Source organism: Tachyglossus aculeatus, chromosome 4 (genome assembly GCF_015852505.1).
Source record: "Tachyglossus aculeatus isolate mTacAcu1 chromosome 4, mTacAcu1.pri, whole genome shotgun sequence".
Classification (NCBI taxonomy): Eukaryota; Metazoa; Chordata; class Mammalia; order Monotremata; family Tachyglossidae; genus Tachyglossus; species Tachyglossus aculeatus.
The window spans coordinates 31,217,328-31,234,264 of record NC_052069.1 but is presented as its reverse complement, the minus strand read 5'-3'; positions in this window follow the sequence as shown (position 1 = coordinate 31,234,264).

Here is a 16,937-nt window from a genome sequence, read left to right as displayed (position 1 = left end):
CTGTGGTCCACCCACTTCTCCTGGAAACATTATCCAGCCTTGGCTTCACTGACTCTGTCCTTTCCTGGTTCTCCTCCTACTTACCTGGCCATTCGTTCTGAGGTTCTTTCATGAGCTCCTCCTCTGTCCCCCACCCCCTAACCGTTGGAGTCTCTCAAGACTCAATTCTGGGCCCCATGTACTGTCCATCCACACCCACTCCCTTGGAAAACTCATTCTCTCCTATAGCTTCAATTACCACCTCTATGTGGGTGATTCTCAAATCTATATCTCCAGCTCCGATCTTTCTCCTTCTGGGCAGTTTCTTATTTTCTCCTGCCCTCAGGACTTGCATGTTTCACAGGCACCTCAAACTTAATATGCCCATAACAGAACTCATGATCTTCCCAACATATGTCTGTCCTACCTTTGCCTTTCTCATCACTTTAAACAGCACCTCCATCCTTTCTGTCCCCATAATCTTGACATTATCCTCAACTCATGGCTCTCATTCAAGCCACATACTCAATCTGTATCCAAATCCTGTCAGTTCAAACTGCACAACATCACAAAAATCTACCCTTTCTTCTTCATCCAAAAATCTGTCATGTTAACGTAAGTGCCTACCCATCTCACCTTAATTACTGTATCAGCCTCCTTGCTGACCTCCCTGCCTCCAGTCTCTCCCCATTTCAGTCCATACTTTACTCTTCCCATTTCAGTCCAGATCATTTTTCTAAAAAGAGTTCATTCCATGTTTCCTGACTCCTCAAGAATTCCAGTGGTTGTCCATCCACCTCTGCAACAAACAGAAAAGCAATTTCCCAAGTGCTTAGTACACAGTAAGCACTCAATAAATATGATTGAAAGAATGAATGAAATGGTTGTGAGAGTACAAAACCAAAGGGTTGGTGGACACCATCCCTGCCCACAACAAGCTTACTGTCAAGAGGGGGATACAAATAATAATATAAAGAAATAGTTTATGTATATGTACATAAGTGATGTCAGGCTGAGGGTGGGGTAAATACCAAATGCCCAAATGGTACAGATCCAAGCATATAGGTAATAAGAAGTGAGAGGGAGCTGGGGAAAAAAAAAGACTTAATTATGGAAGGCCTCTTAGAGGAGATATGATCTTTATAAGGCTTTCAAGGTGGGGGAGTGGTGGTCTAGCAACATATGGAGGGGGAGAGTGGGTGTTCCAGGACAAATGGAGGTTGTGGTGGTGGGATGTTTGGGTTGTCTGCAAGATAGATGAGGTCAGGATACAATGAGCAAGCTGGAACTAGAGGAGCAAAATGTGTTGTTTGTGCTATAGTAGGAGGTCAGTGAAGTATGATAGGAAGGGGCAAGAAGTTTACAGCCTATGGACATTGGAGGCTTTCCCACAATCTCCTCATTACTGCATTCCCTCTCAACCTATACAAAGTTGATAAAGGCATGACTGTGTGAATGTTGGGCTCAGAGCCAAGAAGAGTTCCTCTAGACACAGTGCCTTATTACTCTTATTCTAGTTGTTTTTCCCTTGTCTTTAAGGTTGTTTTATGTATTTACTTTTACATAAGTCTGCTGCTAGCCATCTCCTACCACTTTCTTCTTAGGTTATGAGGGTCTTATGTTCAAAGATTGTGTTTAATCTTTTTCTTAAGAGCTTACTATGTATCTAGCATTGTTCTAAGTGCTGGTGTTGATTCAAGTTTATCAGGTTTGTCAAGTTCATTCATTCATTCATTCAGTCGTATTTATTGAGTGCTTACTCTATGCAAAGCACTGTACTGAACACTTGGGAAGTACAAGTTGGCAACATATAGAGACGGTCCCTACCCAACAACAGGCTCACAGTCTAGAAGGGGGAGACAGACAACAAAACAAAACATGTGGACAGGTGTCAAGTCGTCAGAACGAAAAGAATTAAAGCTAGATGCACATCATTAACAAAATAAATAGAATAGTAAATATGTACAAGTAAAATAAATAGAATAATGAATCTGTACAAACATATATACAGGTGCTGTGGGGAGGGGAAGGAGGTAGGGCGGGAGGGATGGGGAGGAGGAGAGGAAAAAGGGGGCTCAGTCTGGGAAGACCTCCTGGAGGAGGTGAGGTCTCAGTAGGGCTTTGAAGGGAGGAAGAGAGCTAGCTTGGTGGATGTGTGGAGGGAGGCCATTCCAGGCCAGGGGGAGGACGTGGGGCGGGGGTCGATGGCGGGACAGGCGAGAACGAGGTACAGTGAGGAGGTTAGTGGAAGAGGAGTGGAGGCTGCAGGCTGGGCTGTAGAAGGAGAGAAGGGAGGTGGGGTAAGAGGGGAAGAGGTGATGGAGAGCTTTGAAGCTGAGAGTGAGGAGTTTTTGCTTGATGCGTAGGTTGACTGGCAGCCACTGGAGATTTTTGAGGAGGGGAGTAACATGCGCAGATCATTTCTGCACAAAGATGATCCAGGCAGCAGCACTTAGTACAGTATTTTGCACCAGAATGTGCTAACTAAATATTACTCCTACTATTACTACTACTACATAAATATATTAACCCCAGCTCCAAAGCACTTATGTACATATCTGTAATTTTATTTACTTGTATTGACATCTGTCTCCCCAACTCTAGACTGTGAGCTTGTTGTGGGCAGGGAATGTCACTGTTTATGGTTGATTTGCACTTTTCCAAGCCCTAGTAGAGTGCTATGCACACAGTAAGCACTCAATAAATATGACTGAATAAATGAATGAATGAAAGAAAAAAATTTACCTGAGATCCTGGCTAGTTCTTTTTAGTTTCAGGAACTAAGCACTCAATAAATATGATTGAATGAATGAATGAATGAAAGAAAAAAATTTACCTGAGATCCTGGCTAGTTCTTTTTAGTTCCAGGAACTAAGTAATTTTTTTTTAACAATAATGATAATTGTAATAAGGTATTTGTCAATCACCAATCAAGCAATGGTATTTGTTCATGGCATGTGCACTGTTCCATATAATTGGTAGACATAATCCTTGCCCTGAGACAGTTCACAGTCTAATGGGATAGGCAGACTGGGGAAATGGCAGAGTATATGGATAGATGTAAATACTGTAAAACTTGAGGTATGGTGAGTAACAAAGTGCTTAAGGGGTAGAGATCCAAGTGCATAAGTGACACAGAATGGAGGGCAAATAGGGTAGGAAAGTGAGGGGGTTGGTCACGGAAAGTTTCTTTTTGGAGATTCATTCATTCATTCAATCATATTTATTGAGCGCTTACTGTGTGCAGAGCACTGTACTAAGCGCTTGGGAAGTACAAGTTGGCAACATATAGAGACAGTCCCTACTCAACAGTGGGCTCACAGTCTAGAAGGGGGAGACAGAGAACAAAACAAAACACATTAACAAAATAAAATAAATAGAATAAATATGTACAAGAAACATAAATAAATAAATAGAGTAATAAATACGTACAAACATATATACATATATACAAGTGCTGTGGGGAAGGGAAGGAGGTAAGGCGGGGGGATGCAGAGGAGGAGGAGGGGGAGGGGAAGGAGGGGGCTCAGTCTGGGACTTTGGTAGTATTTTGAAGATGGTGATCTGTCAGATATGTAGGGAGAGGGAGTTCCAGGTCCGAGGGTTGGTGTGTGAAGGAAGCCTACAATAAGAGATACATGATCAAAGTACAGTGAGTAGGTTGGCATTAGAGGAGTGAAGTATGCTGGTAGTATGCTCTCTGATCTCCCATCCTCGTGTCTCTCCCCACTTCAATCCATACTTCATGCTGCTGCCCGCATTGTCTTTGTCCAGAAATGCTCTGGGCGTATTACTCCCCTCCTCAAAAATCTCCAATGGCTACCAATCAATCTGCGCATCAGGCAGAAACTCCTCACCCTGGGCTTCAAGACTCTCCATCACCTTGCCCCCGCCTACCTCACCTCCCTTCTCTCCTTCTACAACCCACCCCGCACCCTCTGCTCCTCCGCCGCTAATCTCCTCACCGTACCTCGTTCTCGCCTGTCCCGCCATCGACCCCTGGCCCACGTCATCCCCCTGGCCTGGAATGCCCTCCCTCTGCCCATCCGCCAAGCTAGCTCTCTTCCTCCCTTCAAGGCCCTACTGAGAGCTCACCTCCTCCAAGAGGCCTTCTCAAACTGAGCCCCTTCCTTCCTCTCCCCCTCATCCCCCTCTCCATCCCCCCCATCTTACCTCCTTCCCTTCCCCACAGCACCTGTATATATGTATATATGTTTGTACATATTTGTTACTCTATTTATTTTACTTGTACATATCTATTCTATTTATTTTATTTTGTTAGTATGTTTGGTTTTGTTCTCTGTCTCCCCCTTCTAGACTGTGAGCCCACTGTTGGGTAGGGACTGTCTCTATACATTGCCAACTTGTACTTCCCAAGCGCTCAGTACAGTGCTCTGCACACAGTAAGCGCTCAATAAATACGATTGATGATGATGATGATGATAGGAAATGCTCATGGTTAGGGAAGAAGGGGAGAGCTGACTGAGTGCCTTAAAAAATGATAAGGAGCTTCCGTTTGTTGTGGAGATGAATGGGTAACCAATGGACTGTTGTGAGAAGTGGGGAGGTGTGAACTGAAGTTTTTTTCAGTCCAGGCAGCTGAGTGAAGTGTGGACTGGAGTGGGGAGAGACGGGACGCAGGGAGGTCAGTGAGGAGGCTGCTTCAGAAGTCAAGGCAGTCTGTCTCCCCTTCTAGACAATATTCTCATACTGGTCAGGGAATAAGCAACATGTTGAGGTGGACAGAGCACAGGTCTGGGATTCAGAGGTCATGGGTTCTAATTCAGGTTCCACTACGTATTTGCTGTATGACCTTGGGCAAATCACTTCACTTCTCTGGGCCTCAGTTACCTCATCTGTGAAATGAGGATTGAGACTGTGAGCCACATGTGGGAAAGGGACTGTGTCCAACCTGATTTACTTGTATATACCCCAGCGCTTAGTTCAGTGGCTGGCACAGAATAAGTGCTTAGAAAATGCCATAATTATTATTGTTATATGCATATCAATTCTGCTGTATTGTACTCTCCCATGTGCTTAGTACAGCGCTCTGCTCTCAGTAAGTTTTCAATATGTACCCTTTATTGATTGATCGATTGATCAGAGTGGAAGCAGTTTAGATGGAGAAGATGAGGTAGATTCTAGAGATATCATAAAGGTAAAGCCATCAGGACAAAATGAATATGACGGTTGAATTAGAGAGTTGAGTCAAGGATGATGAGTTGAGGAAAGAGGCAGTACCCCAGATCTCCGCTCATTGTAAGGGCAATTTCCATTTCTAATATTATAGTGCATGAAGTTATCAGTTATCAGGGGTTCTACTCCTGGGATCCTTAATCAGGACTTCCATCTATAGAATAACTCTCAGAACTCTGAGTCATAAAGTCAACAGCACCAATTATCCACTGAGCAGATTTTACTTCTTTGGAGCTTTCTCTGGTAGAACTTGCCTTTCACTTTACTGAACCCACTTGGAGCTCCATGAAAATTAGGGATACTGTCCAATCTGACAATTTTGTATCTGCCCCTGTGCTTATCACAGAGAATGGCACATGATAAGAGGTTAATAAAAACACCAGGATTATTATTCTGAGGAATATTTAACTCGAAGTTGGGAAAGACAGCACTCATTGTTTCATATGAACATTCTGCTTGGTCCTTCTGTAGTGTAGCCTGTTTAGACTTTTGCATTCAGCAGGAATAAAGAAATGAAAACCAAGAAGCTTCTTTCAAGGGTCCCAGAAAAATCATCACCTGGAACAGAGTTTTACACTTTTGTTCTACGTTGGTGAACTTGGAAAGGGGGACTCTGGTGTACCAGGATTCTTTCTATATTGAAGGATGCTTTCTCTAACTTTTCTGCATGGTGTGTTCCACATAGAATATTTTGGGGTAAAGTCTTCAAATTTAGAGAGAAAGGAGAGTGGTGATTTTACTCTTATTTTTCCGAGTTCTCTAGAAATGCTGTCATCCTGCTGAGTTTGATATTGAAATTGCGTGTCTGCCCCTTCCTGAGGAATTCTGCTATATGAGCTGCAGACAGGTCTTGATTTACTTACCAGGGTGAAAATACTAGTCACTGCAAGGATTAACTTCCAAGTTGAGAAAGAAAAAAATATTGAAAAATCCATTTAATGTCCTTAGTAGAAATGAGTACAAAGTCATATTTTAATGATTTTGAATCACTTTTAAATGTTTATTCAGATGTAACTTCTCTATTAAACTTGTTGACCTTAAAACCAAATAACTCCAGGTGAAATTGCTGTATTAGGAAAAAAATGTGTTAAATGAAGGTGCACCACAAAAATAGGAATTTGGGGCAGTTTTGAAGCTAATTAGTGAGGATAGGGATGCCTATCTTAATATGTCTGTCCCCTCGGACTGTAAGCTTGTTGTGGACAGGGACCACATCCACCAACTTTCTTGTTCTCTTCCAAGCACAGTACAGTGCTCTACACATGGTAAAAGCTCAATACATACAATTTATTGATTGGTTGAAAAGGGGCAGTGAAATCCTGGAAACTTTATTCAGGCAACAATTTTGAAAATATGCCACCTGTAGTTCAGCTTTACCTGACCTCCTGTCTGGCGGAGATGTAGTCAGTCAGTCAGTTATTTGTATTTATTGAGTGCTTACTGTGTGCAGAGCATTGAACTGTCTGGGAGAATACAGTATAACAATATAATAGGTAGGGGTTTTGTCACCCTAGGGCATGTTTAAATATTTCTCAAGAGAGAGGTACAAACACTTTAAGGTGAGAAATGAGAGAATCCTTCACCTTTCACATGTCTAGACTGTCAGCTTGTTGTGAGCAGGGAACCAACTTTGTTATATTGAACATTCCTAAATTCTTGGTACAGTAGTCTGCACTCAGCGCTCAGTAAATATGATTGATTACACTAAGTTCTGCCAGAAAGTTTGTTTTCTTTACAAATTTTGAATAGAGTGTAATGAGATAATCAAGGAATGTTCTTCCGTCAAACGCAGTTGTCTGGCTGCAGCAACCTGTGTGTTGGAAGAAATGTTGGGTAGGGACCGTCTCTATATGTTGCCAACTTGTAATTCCCAAGCGCTTAGTACAGTACTCTGCACACAGTAAGTGCTCAATAAATATGATTGAATAAATTAAATGTCTGTGAGCTGATATGTAGCTTTGGGTAGGTGGTGAATATTACAGCCTTGTTTTCTTCATTGCAGGATTCTGTAGGAACGAATGCAACCCCTAGATTTCAGAATAAATGTTTATACATTTATTTTAAAATTTAAACAAGAGTGAGATTGGAAGAAGTGATTGTTTATTGACTGTTTCAAGGAGATTGCGGTGTTCTGACACCATATTTAGTGTGTCCAACTCAAGTCCCAGTTCATGTCACTTATATCTATGTGACTAGATCAAGGACAGAATAAAACAGTACTAATAATGATAAGAATAATAATAGTATTTGTCAAGCACTTACTCTGTGCAAACTACTGTACTAAGTACTGGGGTGGGTACAAGATAATCAAATCCAACATGGAGCTCACTTTCTAAGTTGGAGGAGACACAGGTTTTGAATACCCATTTTGTAGATGAGGGAACTGAGGTCCAGAGAATTTAAATGACTTGCTTAGGGTCACAGAGTAAGGAGGAGGTGGAGCCCGGACTAGAACTCAGGTCCTCTGGGTCCCAGGCCTATACTCTTTCCACTTGACTATGCTGCTTCCCTGCTTCATGGCAGGGAGGGATAATCAATAGATAAATTTTAAATAAGTAAATAAGTATCTGTTGGGCCAATGCCATAAGTTTTTCCAATGATTTGTTCCCCTCTGAACAGCTCCAAGCTTTGCATGAGAGTTCACCAATTGTGAGTTCTCATGTGGGTTGATTTATACCAGAGATAAGAAGTTTCCTGTGGTAAATGATCATAACAATCAGAGATGTGATACATGGTGCTTGCCAGAATACAGCTGTGTCTGTGTCATTATGCAGAACCATGGAGAGTTTTATTTTTGTGGAAAGAAAGCAGTTTTGAAAATAGGCACTCCTAAGGATGATTTCTGGGAAATCATTGAAAATGAGAAGTCCTTGAGCCATTTCCAAACTATAAACCAATGTGTACATTTTTGCAGCACTGTGGCAGACATGCCCACTGGGCTGTCTCTCTATTTCATGGATTTTACATCACTAATCCACTCTTCAATAAAAATAAATAGGTAACATACCACAGTGACCACAGGAATATATGATACTCATGCTAGCTACTTCAGAAGTACTGAGAAAAAGTTTTTGAAGGAATATAATCACCAACGTGTACTGTGAACTTTTGTACTTTTTATAAAGCACTGTTTTTTTCCAGTAATATGTAGATCTCTAAGTTATTCTAGGAGTTAGTTTCCTTTTTTACATTTTACCTCAGTATTAAACTTTGTGATAGTGGAATATAGAAAAAAGAAGGGTGCCGTTTTGTAGTGTGAATTGGTTTATAGGATGCGCTTCTTTGATTCACATTGCAACCTGGAGAATGAATATACTGATAGACCTTGTAATTTCATTAAAACCACAGCACCTTGATGATTTTGATAGGTAAATGTGCAAATTTTCAACTTTAGAAGTGAATGTACAACTGAAGCAGGTAAAAATCATTTTGGAGATTTTAGACTCCAAAATGTTGGAAGATTTATGTGTGAGCCTGAATTGGTGGTTTTCTATGGGGAAGTTGTCCAATCCATTCCTTCCCATTCCAAAATTTTAAAAGTGTGCTGTCTAATCAATCAATTAGTAATATTCATTGAGTGCTTAGCTCTGTGCAGAGGTATATACTGAAGTGGTTGGGAGAGTAGTAGAGTTAATAGACATGAGAAGCAGCATGGCTCAGTGGAAAGAGCACGGGCTTTGGAGTCAGAGGTCATGGGTCCTGGAAATGTTTCTTTTCCAGGAAACACACAGGACTTTACCTGATATTATGCTTTAGGTCAATCTGTTTTAGATAAGCTCCTTTGTAAAATGAGCTGGATGTACTGTGTTTGCAGGATACCAAAATAACCCAAAGGGCCAAAGTTCCAAACATGTGGGAACACATTTCTTTAAATAATGCATTAATATTTCCTGTCATCTGAAGTACTCATTCTGGCAATCAATAGAAATTTTACCTAAATTTTGCATCCATGCCAGCACAGTATATTTAAGTTTCTGGACTGATTCCCCCATATTTCAATCCAGGGCTTAGCAAGTGTTGGCACATAGCAAGTGCTTAATTAAAACTCACCAAACTAAGTGACTATTCAGACATTTACCTGTGCTCTAAAATATTACTTTGAATGTGTTTATATCCAGATAGTCAAGCCATCTAACTCTGCTGCTGGAAAAGTTTAGCAACTGCAATTTGTAAGGATTGTGTGCAAAAAAAAAAAAAGCCTTGGAAAGTTTGACCTTGAGTAGCATCTTTTATTAGTTCAATCTGGTTTTTTTTTTGTTCACTGCACCCCAGACCAGTGATGATTGCTAATGGAAATATTTCCTAATGATGGTTTGAAAGAACTTCAGTAGAATTTTTGAATAATGATTTTATGCCCTCAATATAGCTGCGGGCTCATCATGACCCAACTCCCTAGACATAATTGTTTCAGTGCATTATCTAATAATTGTTTCAGTGCATTATCCAACTATGTCAATATTTTCCCCCACTGGTAAATATTTTCTCTTTACAATGAAAAACTATTTGATGCTAATGAAAGTGGTGGTGATGATATAAATGGATAAAAAGCCCATGTGTAGCCAGATTCTCATCTAATATAAACTAGTTGGAAAGAACCAGCCCCTTTCTAAGGAAATGGCACTACTTTGACCATCTTAAATAGACTGAGCATCTGCCCTACTGCCTTAAATGTAGCTCAGTATAAATACACACATGCTTGTTCGGGGTTGTTTTATTTTGGGTTTTTTTGATTGTTTTGTTTATTCATTCATTCATTCAATCGTATTTATTAAGCGCTTACTGTGTGCAGAGCACTGTACTAAGCACTTGGGAAGTACAATTTGGCAACATATAAAGGTGGTCCCAACCCAACAACAGGCTCACGGTCTAGAAGGGGGAGACAGACGACAAAACAAAATGTGGAGACTGGTGTTAGGTGCATTTCTTGCACACTTACTAATAACGATGGTATTTGTTAAGTGCTTACTATGTGCAAAGCTCTATTCTAAGCACTGGGGGGTTACAAGGTGATCAGGTTGTCCCATGTGGGGCTCACAGTCTTCATCCCCATTTTACAGATGAGGTCATCTAGGCCCAGAGAATAATAATAGTAATAATAATGGTATTTGCTAAGCACTCACTATGTGCAAAGCACTGTTCTAAGCACTGGAAAGTGAAGTGACTTGCCCAAAGTCACACAGCTGATAAGTGGTGGAACCGGGATTGGTACCCACAGCCTCTGACTCCCAAGCCCAGGCTCTTTCCACTGAGCCATGCTGCTTCTCTATAATTATGGTATTTGTTAAGCGTTTACTATGTGCAAAGCACTGTTCTAAGCGCTGGGGTGATAGAAGGTAATCAGGTTGTCCCACGTGGGACTCACAGTCTTAATCCCCATTTTACAGGTGAGGTAACTGAGGCCCAAAGAAGTGAAGTGACTTGCCCAAAGTCACACAGCTGACAAGCAGCGTAGTCAGGATTAGAACTCATGACCTCTGACCCATGACCTCCCAAGCCCTTGCTCTTTCCACTGAGCCACGCTGTGTGCAGAGCACTGGACTAAGCGCTCAGGAAGTACAAATCAGCAAGCCTTGGGAGAAATTGTAAAATAGTTCTCCAGAAAACTCCATGAATCAATCAATCAATAAATCAATTGTATTTATTAAGTACTTATTGTGTGCAGAGCCCTATATAAGCTCTTGGGACAGTACAGCACAACAATATAATAGACACATTCCCTTGCCCACCATTAGCTTAGAGTTTAGAGGGAAAGAATGAGGGAGAGCTCTTGACAAACTCCCAGTAGGTGCTCAGTAGACATTCAATTAAAGTGGGGATGGGAGGAAGAGCAGGAGAGGAAATAGCAAGGCTAGGAAATGTTAAGTCTAGGAAGGAGGTTTTTAGAAGAGCTGCTTTGCCATAATAACCACAAAGCAGCAGTTCAAGGACTGTCCCTTCCATCCCCAATGTCACAGTTCCAGAACATTTGGGAATTTCAGGACCTAATAACCTTTTATAATTCAGGACTATTTCATGGAATTTAAGTGAAATGGTATGGAATTGTATGGAATTTGGAATATGGAATGTTGTAATTATGGAGTAGCTGCTACTTACAAGCTCAGATTCAATTATCTATGTACTCTGAAGAAAACCTTCCCTGAGAAGTAGATCTCATTATCCTCATTCTATTGATGGAAAAACAGGGGCAGGGTGAGTAGGTGAAAAAGAGTTTTCTTAACTTCCTATCGAGTGAAGCTAAATGTAACAGTTTATTAGAACCATTAGATGAAATTGGGAGAAGGAAATTCTGATATCTTTAAATCCAAGACACCTGGTCATCTTAGAGGAGGTCAAAATGAGTGTAAAAGAGGGTGGGGTTAGGGAAAGGAGGAGGAGGAAAAAGAGGGGAGAAAAGATAAAGAGACAGGCAAAGAGAAAGAGGGACCAGGAGAAAAGTGAATAAAGGGACCCAGGGAATAGAGGGGCTGTAAATGGAATTGCTCCATGCATATTTCAGCCAAAAGGATTCCAATCCTCTAGAAACTAATAACAGGAGTTAAGAAAGAAACAATGTAGTGGAGGCCCAAGATAGGAAAGATGGTAGAAATATTCCCCTTACCATGCCTGTTGTTGGGTAGGGACCGTCTCTATATGTTGCCAACCTGTACTTCCCAAGTACAGTGCTCTGCTCACAGTAAGTGCTCAATAAATATGATTGAATGAATGAATGAATGAATGAATTTACTCCCTGATGCTAATGATCTTAAATGACTTTATTTATTGTTGAAATGATCCTAAGATTTGATACAAAGTGTATCAGTTTGAAAATTTGCCCTTTTCATTTTTGCTCTCTAGTTCTCCGGTTTTCTCAAGGCCACCATCCTGGTTCTAAGCCATCTCTAGAATGATGCTTTTGCACCTTCAGAAAAATGTACTTCTCTAAGCAGTATGATAGGGGTTCTGAGGATTCCTTGAGCATGTTGAACTTATTAAAGTTTATGTAAACATTTTATGGAGTTACCCCTAGAGGATGAACTAATCTAATAGCATACCAGCATTGAGAGGTGCTTTTTCTGGGGAAACCATAACAATGGATTCCCTCACCACAGGAGCTATCATTTTACATCTGCCTCGTAGCCCCATCAGGGGACAATTTGGAAGAAAGAAAGAATATCATCCTGGTGCATTCCATCACTGCTACGAGTCCTGGCAGATCTGTTCCATTACTCCACTTCAACTCCATAGCCTATAGATTCTGAGGGAGTGAGACATGGAAAATGCCAAGAATTCACATCATAGTGTCTTGTCCAGAGCTAGAGCAGGGAAGGTGTTCCGAGATTGAGTATGATTGGTGCTGTTATATTTTTTGCCCACTACAATGGAAAAAAGTTAGAGTATTTATTGCCTAACCTATTTGAGTGTCTTAAAGTAATTTGGGAGACAGCAATGCACTTTACCATCTGCCCTATTCCTGAAAGATGCTTAGATCGGTTTCCCCAAATTGATAGCAAAAGAGTGTTAATACGTTTCATTTTCTGATCCCCTTTGTCACTTTACATTGAATGATGCCCTATTAATGTATCTCATAAGCTGACGTTACAGAATCTGACCAGATATAGATGACATACCTGGGGCAAATGGAAAAATATTATAATTGCCATGCAGTGAACAAGGGGGTTGTAATTTTGTCCATTAATAGGACAAGAATGCAGAGTATTCTGTTTATGAGTGTTTTATGACATCCGTTTTATGTTTGGGATTTCTGGCCTTTCCCCCTTCTTGCTGTATCAGTCACATTATGCAATTAGTAAATTGATACAAAGTACGCTTAGTGGTTTTAAAAACTAAACAAGCATGTGCTGAACTATGGGTTTCTTTTTTCTCTTTAGAATCTCTTAGGATGGAAATTGTAGCTAAGTATTCCTCAATAAAAAGTGCAGGCAGCAGCTTTCCATCGGGGATCATTTCTTCAGTCAAGGCAAATTTCCTTGGAAACACTGCTGATATGTGGGAGGTAAACGGTTTTTCCCCAGTTGCTGTTTGATCTAAATTTGAGTTGAAATGCTTAATCCATTTGTGTAATGAATCTTTCCCTTTTCGAAATTAGATGGGAATGCTCACTCAAGTTCTAGAAATGATCATGAAAAAGCATCCACTGGGAAAGTGACTCTTTGAGTAGATAGGATCAAGGATATTTTAAAAATGGTAGGAGTCCAAGAAAATTCTATTTGCAGTTAATATTTGAGCTACTGACCTTATTATAACCAATATCCTCTTGTCCCACAGCTTTCAGACTGGAAAGCAATATCCACAGATAAACCTATCCTCTCAGCCTATGTGAAGTTATTTGGACAAGAGATTTTCTTTGCCGCCCTTGAAAAACATTTCATCCAAAATGCAATTCAGGTACCTTCAGATATATGATAAAAAGGATGTAGCACTCTTTGCTTTCTCAGTATCTTTCAATCCTTTAGAAAATGTGACTTGCAAGGGGTAGGACATGGAAAAATTTTCTTTTTTGATCACAAGTAGGATTCTCTTGCCACTGGAAGCCATTTCTCTTGGGCAGAATTCATGATGGGGCCCGAGGTATTCCAGAACTGCTGTTTAAATCTGGGCATTTATGATTGCAGACAATTTAAGGACCTGAGGAGAAACTTCAAGCAGTTTAGGACATCATTCATATTTTTCAAAATGGCTTCACAGCCCAGTGGGCTAAACCACTGCTTTTTTCTAAAGTCCAGCATATCATACCAACATGTACTGGTCTGCCCATAGAAAAATGTTTCTAATATACATTGTCACAAATGTGGTCACTGAAGCTAATATTGATGGAAAGTAAAATGTATTTTGCATTTGTGGCATTTTCAAAACTAGACTAATTTTGGTTGCTTTCTTAATCATAGCTCATGCTCAGATTTCACTCACCTCAAGTTTTGGACTTGCTGACATATTTGATATCAGCAATCAATCGCATTTAAAAACAACTCTGAGGTAAATACCACATGCATTTTTCATCTAAACACACATTGGTAATATCCGAAATGCTAGGAACTAAAATTGATAGTTATGAGTTATATAGTGTCTTCTTATTTCTCAGCATGGCTATACAGATGATTGCAGTTTTGGGAATTAATGACCATCGCCTTCAAGCTGGCCTGGAAGTCCATTCGGGAGTCAAGATGGATGCCCATTTGAATTTTACTTCTTCACTTGTTTAAAGGAAAATAATTTCATCTTTGAATTTCCCCCAAGCAATCAGGAGACCGATTTTGCTTCTCTGAGGTAGGTCCTGACAATTATTTGCATACTCAGTGTATAAATTCTCAGACTCAAAAATACTTTAAAAGTATTTTTTTTTCTATTTACTTGGAGAATTCTACTTTACAAATTCATTAAACTACTCAGGTTCACGGAAAAATTTCAGGTGCCATTGATCGAGTATTTGTTATAAGGGAATTGCAACTTTTGAGGTGCTATATTTCCGATACTGCTTTTGTTTTCCAATTTTTTTTGGAAAAAGGTTTAAATCAGTGAAACAGATTTTCCTGTTTATGCCCAGGGCCGGGTTCCCCAGTTGTGTATCGCTTCAGCACACAGACCTGCCACTGGTTTCACAGGGAAGTCTGAGTGCAGTTGAGTTATTAGCCTATAAGGAACAGAATAGGATCAGGTTCCTCATCCCTCTTATTCAGCAGGGGGAGGCTCCTCTGAGCATAGCTGAGAAATAAAGAAACCAAGGGAACAGCAGGTAGAAGAATTAGTCATGGTTTCTCCGGAGTATTCCTTTTTTATCCTGCCAAAAACACTGAATGATTTAACGTAAGCTGCTATCGAAGCTTATTTTTAAATATGTGTTCTTAGCTTTCAATTTTTTTATGCTCCTTGTGTTTTCTTGACCCCTTGCCTGTTTCCAGTTTCCTTAGACATTTGCAAGGGGTGACATTTTTGCAGTGTTATGCCAGAACTTGCCCACATGCGTTCTGTTGACTTTAATCAGGACCACACGGCTCAGAACCCCAAGTCCCTGCTCTGAAAACGAACATGATATTTCTGGTCACATTTTCATCTGGTTTTACTATACTGTTATGAAAATGATTTCTCTGGTAGGTCACCTTGATTCACTATCATCATTTACCATCAGAGAATTGTGTGTGACTGCAGTGTACTGAACCTGAAAGTCCACTGCAACTAAAGGCCTACAAATGAAAACAGATGGGAATCCAAGCCAAATAGCAGGAAGAGGAAGAAAAGGAGAGCAGTCCAGGAAATAAAACAGGACGCAGCCCAGGTTGGGCATTTTTCTTTAAAAACTACATTGAGACAGGAATATGAAAAGTGACTAAAATAAGCTAGGAAGTATGGTCCCCAGGCTTACAACTTACTGGCATTCCATCAATGGAGTTCTTATTTATTTGTTTATTTATTCATGTAATGTCTGTATCCCCTTGTAGGCTGTCAGCTCGTTGTGGGCGGGAAACATGTCAACCAACTCTGTCGCATCGTACATTCCCAAGTGTTCTCTCTGCACACAGTATGTGCTCAATAAATACAATTGATTTATTAATAATAATAATAGTATCTGCTAAGCATTTACTCTGTGCCAGGCACTGCACTAAGTGCTGGGGTAGACACAAGATATTGATAAACAAATAAGGAACAAGGAACAGGATGATAAGAGAAAATGGTGCCAAACACTGAAATATTAGGCAGGAAAATTCAGTGAGGGACAGTCATTTTGTGTGTCCAATATGACTGGACAGTGGATCCCACATTAAACATTTCAGCCACACATGACCTTCACAGTCCTCAACATCTTCTTCAAATGTGAAGGGCAACTATGTAAGCATGCTTTTATAAAACATGCTTATATAGTTGTCCTTCATATTTGAAGAAGTCATTGATGATTACAATAAATTATGATAAAAATAATTCAGGGCTTCTGTAATATATGGCTCAGGTCCTTGTAATTTGCCATTTTTGACCTTGTTCACGTAGAATAAGCAAGTTTATTTGGCATAGAGTGAATTTTTAGGTTAGAGAACTACAGGAATAACTGAAGTTTTGAAAAGTTGGTTTTTACCATCACTCCCCGGATAATCTCAATTAAGCGGCCACAGAGTCACCCTTACCTTCCCACTATGAGAGGCTAGGACAGGAGGCAGGCAGTGATGGCCCTCCCAATCTGCAGGTTTCCAGCCTTCTGGGGAAAGTTTCTGGAATGAGCAAGGTGAGTGGGGTGCATGATACTTAGTATAATAATAATGTTTGTATTTAAGTGCTTACTATGTGCCAAGCACTGTTCTAAGCACTGGGGGGAGACAAGGTAATCAAGGTTGTCCCATGTGGGGCTCACAGTCTTAATCCCCATTTTACAGATGAGGGAACTGAGGCACAGAGAAGTTAAGTGACTTGCCCAAAGTGACACAGATGACAAGTGGCAGAGTCAGGATTAGAACCCATGACCTCTGACTCCCAAGCCCGGGCTGCAGTATATCCACTTTTGCTCAAAGCCGTGGCTGTCACCATGAAAGCTACTGGCTTAGTAGGCTCCAATGTATCACTGCAGGATTCACATTGCAAAGGTAGACCTATCAGTCATTCAGTAGTATTTATTGAACATCTATGATGTGGTGAGAGCACTTTACTAATTTCTCATCTCCACACTCAGTTTTGCCTCAGTCCTGTATCACCAATGCCCTTGAGTCCCATACTTCTAAGCAGTTAGGTACTTCCCCTTCTCCCACCCTTCAGCAGTTATGGACCTCTCCTTAAACTCACTT